Below are 6,247 nucleotides of genomic sequence, written 5' to 3'. Positions count from 1 at the left end.
GGACATAGCACTCGACCCTTCCTAGTTGCACATTTCCCTGATGACTCTGAGTAAACTGGGCAAACTCATCCATTTACCCACTTTGTCCTAGCCAACCATGACAGGAGATATGCCTTGGCAATGCATAACTCTGTTGGTGTGGGGAGGTGACTCTCTCTCTGGAAATCCACCTCTATCACATCCTGCTGGAGCTGTATGAAGGCAACCTTCGGGCCACCATGGCCGGCATCAAATCCCAGGTAAACCTTTCGAAGAATCTTCCCCCGGCCCCCATTTGCAATATAGCGCTAGCAAAAACGGTCATTTCCCCTGTCTCCTATACTATTTTGCGAACCCCTCTATAGTCCCGCCAAAGACCTTCTTTGGCGAGTTGGACTCTGCTTTGTGTCATGATACGAGTGGCAAACGCCACCGAATTTCATTGAAAAAATGCAAATCCTGGTAGGCCTAGGAGGGCTGAGAGCCCCCTCCTTAGACGCATATTTTCTAGTGGCACTACTACAGTAACTGTCACTTTGGACGGCCTGGCGCTACATAGAAGATATGAGCCATGGACCGGGCCCTCTATCTCTGTCCACAATACGAGACATCCTCCTCCCAAGGTCTTACCCCCATCCTCCTGGCCTTTGCAGGTGTTGTTACTCCACACCTGTACGGTCCATTTACATTGTCTCACACAGGCACTCCACCACTCACCCTTGTGGATCTTCCCCACCTTCCAGGGTTTTAGACATCCCTGGAAATATGCAGTTGGAGAGGTCAATCTTTGGTCACCATAAGAGACCTGTCTGCGTCATACGACTCTTCACCTTCGAACAACCGTAGACCTTGGCCTCCCACCAGGGCAATTCCTCACCCACAGACAACTTCCAAACACCTGCCAGATCCTTTGGATCACACTATATTCAGAGGCAGTTATCGTCCCAGTGCTGTAGGCTATCCTTACCCTGGGAGAGAAGCGCCACCTGGTTACATGGATATTCAAGGCCATTTGAGAATTTGCTGGAACTCCATCTAACGGTGTTACAGAACAAGTGGTAGAATGACCTTGGGAGAGAACTCAATGACAAAGATTGGGAACAGGTGTTAGAATTCTCCCAGCTTGTCTCTCAAAAAGGCTGCTTCAAAAACGTACAGTTCTTTATGCTCTACTGAGCCTACCTGACCCTTGTGCAATTAAATATTTTTTTTCCCTGAGGCATAACTCAACTGCCCACATTGCCACGTGCTGGAGGCAGATATCATTAGTGTTGTGGGACTAACTAGCCCCTAGTGAGATGCACAGCTTTGTGCCGCTTTTATTTAAGCGTGCACTTTTAATTCCAAAATGTTTTCCTTTGGTCCTTGGTAATCCAAATTATAAAACATCATTTTTCTCCTTCATTATTCACTTGTTATTCTTCTTCAATAATACCACAATCCAACATTCAGAGTTTTGTGCCAATTTTCAGATTTCTAATATTCAAGCAGGGCCCATTCGGTGCCTTTCAGAAAGAATATGAATGATGCAGCAAGTCCATCGCAAGCAGTGTTTTATTAATTCCATAAAAAAGAACCCAATGCATTTCGGGCCATCGTGTGCCCTTCGTCGGGGGTCACTACAAGTGAATCAAAAAATACATGCATAAGTGCCATTCATTTCATAACATTAACTACATTACAGTTTCAATGCGCAAAAGTTCTCCCTTCATAATTACTTTCATTAAAACCAACATGACTCCGGAGTACGTCATCCCACCCGGTTTTCCACTGAGTTAATTAGGTTGTTGATCACAATGTCATTTCCTCCAAAATGTGAGCCCAGCGTTGCCTGCTGTTAACTAATAGGAATACTCTCCTTTATTCTCCGTTATTTCACCCTTAAGAGATGTTTGCGATTTTGAAAGAGGATCCCTCTAGTTGTCAGGTACATAAATTACGTTAATTGCTCACTTTACATCGCGCTGCGTTTATTTTACAGAGAGACTTAGTGCACGGACATTCTTAAACTCCAAATCACAAATTTTCATATTCTACCAGTGTGTTTGTCTAAACTTTCCCTCCTGTCCACGTACCTGCTTTGCTAATCGAATGACATCTCCCTCTCTCCTCGTCGTAGCTCCAACCACATTAAAGGGAATCCCTTTCCGCCCGTTATTTTACATAACATCTCCCCAGTATTCTCCCTTCCCATTGGCCCTGGATTTACAACTTCCTGTTGCTGTTTGCCTAATCTAGTGAAGAAACTACTGTACCCAGAATGCATGTCTAATATTAATGAAGTGGTCCGTTAAAAATTATTATACACATGTCAGTGTCGTAGTTAAACATCATTGCATGTAATGATATCCATATGGTTTGTTGTGTTAAAACCAGTGCGATGAACTTGAGTTTGTTAGTCCGGATGTTGGTTCTATATTAATTCTTAATTCTTATCTTCTTTTTCGATATCCTTCTTGTTTGTGGGTGCAGACCCTGGGTAGGGCTTTAGTTACAAAGTTTCTTTGAAGTAGAGGGAATGCACACCTTACTTTTTCAACTTCAATTATTCATGTCCACGTGCGTGTTATCCATCCTTAGACTGGTTGCGTGCAGGTCGACTATTTCGGCATGCCCTACTGCCACATAGTTACAAGAACATTAGTGTTGTGGGACTAACTAGCCCCTAGTGAGATGCACAGCTTTGTGCCGCTTTTATTTAAGCGTGCACTTTTAATTCCAAAATTTTTTCCTTTGGTCCTTGGTAATCCAAATTATAAAACATCATTTTTCTCCTTCATTATTCACTTGTTATTCTTCTTCAATAATACCACAATCCAACATTCAGAGTTTTGTGCCAATTTTCAGATTTCTAATATTCAAGCAGGGCCCATTCGGTGCCTTTCAGAAAGAATATGAATGATGCAGCAAGTCCATCGCAAGCAGTGTTTTATTAATTCCATAAAAAAGAACCCAATGCATTTGCCCGAAATGCATTGGGTTCTTTTTTATGGAATTAATAAAACACTGCTTGCGATGGACTTGCTGCATCATTCATATTCTTTCTGAAAGGCACCGAATGGGCCCTGCTTGAATATTAGAAATCTGAAAATTGGCACAAAACTCTGAATGTTGGATTGTGGTATTATTGAAGAAGAATAACAAGTGAATAATGAAGGAGAAAAATGATGTTTTATAATTTGGATTACCAAGGACCAAAGGAAAAAATTTTGGAATTAAAAGTGCACGCTTAAATAAAAGCGGCACAAAGCTGTGCATCTCACTAGGGGCTAGTTAGTCCCACAACACTAATGTTCTTGTAACTATGTGGCAGTAGGGCATGCCGAAATAGTCGACCTGCAAGCAACCAGTCTAAGGATGGATAACACGCACGTGGACATGAATAATTGAAGTTGAAAAAGTAAGGTGTGCATTCCCTCTACTTCAAAGAAACTTTGTAACTAAAGCCCTACCCAGGGTCTGCACCCACAAACAAGAAGGATATCGAAAAAGAAGATAAGAATTAAGAATTAATATAGAACCAACATCCGGACTAACAAACTCAAGTTCATCGCACTGGTTTTAACACAACAAACCATATGGATATCATTACATGCAATGATGTTTAACTACGACACTGACATGTGTATAATAATTTTTAACGGACCACTTCATTAATATTAGACATGCATTCTGGGTACAGTAGTTTCTTCACTGGATTAGGCAAACAGCAACAGGAAGTTGTAAATCCAGGGCCAATGGGAAGGGAGAATACTGGGGAGATGTTATGTAAAATAACGGGCGGAAAGGGATTCCCTTTAATGTGGTTGGAGCTACGACGAGGAGAGAGGGAGATGTCATTCGATTAGCAAAGCAGGTACGTGGACAGGAGGGAAAGTTTAGACAAACACACTGGTAGAATATGAAAATTTGTGATTTGGAGTTTAAGAATGTCCGTGCACTAAGTCTCTCTGTAAAATAAACGCAGCGCGATGTAAAGTGAGCAATTAACGTAATTTATGTACCTGACAACTAGAGGGATCCTCTTTCAAAATCGCAAACATCTCTTAAGGGTGAAATAACGGAGAATAAAGGAGAGTATTCCTATTAGTTAACAGCAGGCAACGCTGGGCTCACATTTTGGAGGAAATGACATTGTGATCAACAACCTAATTAACTCAGTGGAAAACCGGGTGGGATGACGTACTCCGGAGTCATGTTGGTTTTAATGAAAGTAATTATGAAGGGAGAACTTTTGCGCATTGAAACTGTAATGTAGTTAATGTTATGAAATGAATGGCACTTATGCATGTATTTTTTGATTCACTTGTAGTGACCCCCGACGAAGGGCACACGATGGCCCGAAATGCATTGGGTTCTTTTTTATGGAATTAATAAAACACTGCTTGCGATGGACTTGCTGCATCATTCATATTCTTTCTGAAAGGCACCGAATGGGCCCTGCTTGAATATTAGAAATCTGAAAATTGGCACAAAACTCTGAATGTTGGATTGTGGTATTATTGAAGAAGAATAACAAGTGAATAATGAAGGAGAAAAATGATGTTTTATAATTTGGATTACCAAGGACCAAAGGAAAAAATTTTGGAATTAAAAGTGCACGCTTAAATAAAAGCGGCACAAAGCTGTGCATCTCACTAGGGGCTAGTTAGTCCCACAACACTAATGTTCTTGTAACTATGTGGCAGTAGGGCATGCCGAAATAGTCGACCTGCACGCAACCAGTCTAAGGATGGATAACACGCACGTGGACATGAATAATTGAAGTTGAAAAAGTAAGGTGTGCATTCCCTCTACTTCAAAGGAGGCAGATATCAACCATATGCTCTGGGTTTGCCCGGCCCTGCAGGGATACTGGCAATTGATACACACCACTTTACGGGAAGGCACAAAACCACATGACATTCATACATGGGAGGCATGCACTCTAGGCATTTTTAAAGGCAAGCAGCAGCATTGGGTTCGGACGCATTTCACAGCTCTAGCACTTTTCCTTGCCAAGCGAGCACTCACACTCCAGTGAAGATTCACAGTGGTGCCACCAATAGAGGCTTGGCAAGGAGTGATGTGAAATTGGGGGCAAGTGGAGGAGGAGGCTCTCCACTATGAGGAGGTTAACCAACAGTGGAAGCGCCCTATCTCTCCCGAGTGGGGTACCCTTCTCACCCACTTTATGCAGCACATTGGAAATGCGGATCATCCCCCGTGAATTGCACCGGTCAGCACTTCATGTTATGGTCAGTTTGCCCCAACTGCAATACACCATGTCCCGCACCTCAACCTGAACGTCCTAGCCCTCTGTGCACCTCCCTTTAAATTGTAGAGCCCTGGATGATTCTCGGCCTGTGCACGCTTTTGTCCCAGGAACAATACCAAGTACATCAATGTAGCCCCCTCTCAGATAATTTACTCTCCTACACTCAGTGCCCCTCGACAAGGCTCACCCTGCCGCCAACCCCCTAGTTCTGCCCTCTTTCCCGGTTCCACCCGCGCCACAGTTGGATACCTTGCAATTACACACCGGATGCACCTATCTATGTATAGCTGTTTGAGCATCGGACTGAGGAATATTCTCTGATCAGGCACCTTGAGTTAATGTCAAGTTTCTATCTTTCAAAAAGATATTCATGCATGTACTCAACCAATATTGTGTGTCAAATAGCATGACTCGTTGCCTGTATAACCCATGTTGTTAAACTCAACAAACACATTTTTTTTAAGTCAGACTGTAAAATCTTTGACCAGGAAAAACTTGATTGATGTATTTGACCCCTGCTTCATTGCAGTCAGCCTAAAATTGTGCTTCAGTCCTGGTCTACTGGGACCATTGATTTTCAGTGCCACATTGTGCTATTTGGTGCTATTTCTAGTTAAATGTTTTACATGCATTTCTCTGGGTCCACTTATTGGATTTTTGTAATTATGATGTTGTTTTGTTTGTTTTATTTTGTTCCATTTTTCTAATTCAGGTTGGGATTTTTATTGTTTTGCATTTGACTTTGCTATTGTATTGATGCAGGCTAAGTACTTTACATATGGCCCTACGTTAAGCCTGTCTGCTCTGTGCCATAGCTACCAGTGGTTGAGATCAGGTAAATTTAGTGACTTTGAGGGGCGATTATGATGCGGCCTGGAAAGGCTCTGATGCTTTCCGGGCCGTATCTCATTTAATTTCTGACCGCGGCATTACAATGCTGGCAGTCGTAAATTTAACAAGCCTGTCATTCTGGCTGGCTTCCGACAGGCTCAAGGAGCCCATCGGCCAGTT

This window comes from Lissotriton vulgaris, chromosome 3_1 (genome assembly GCF_964263255.1).
Source record: "Lissotriton vulgaris chromosome 3_1, aLisVul1.2, whole genome shotgun sequence".
Taxonomy (NCBI): Eukaryota; Metazoa; Chordata; class Amphibia; order Caudata; family Salamandridae; genus Lissotriton; species Lissotriton vulgaris.
The sequence above is the reverse complement of the archived record's forward strand: the minus strand, read 5'-3'. Positions refer to the sequence as shown.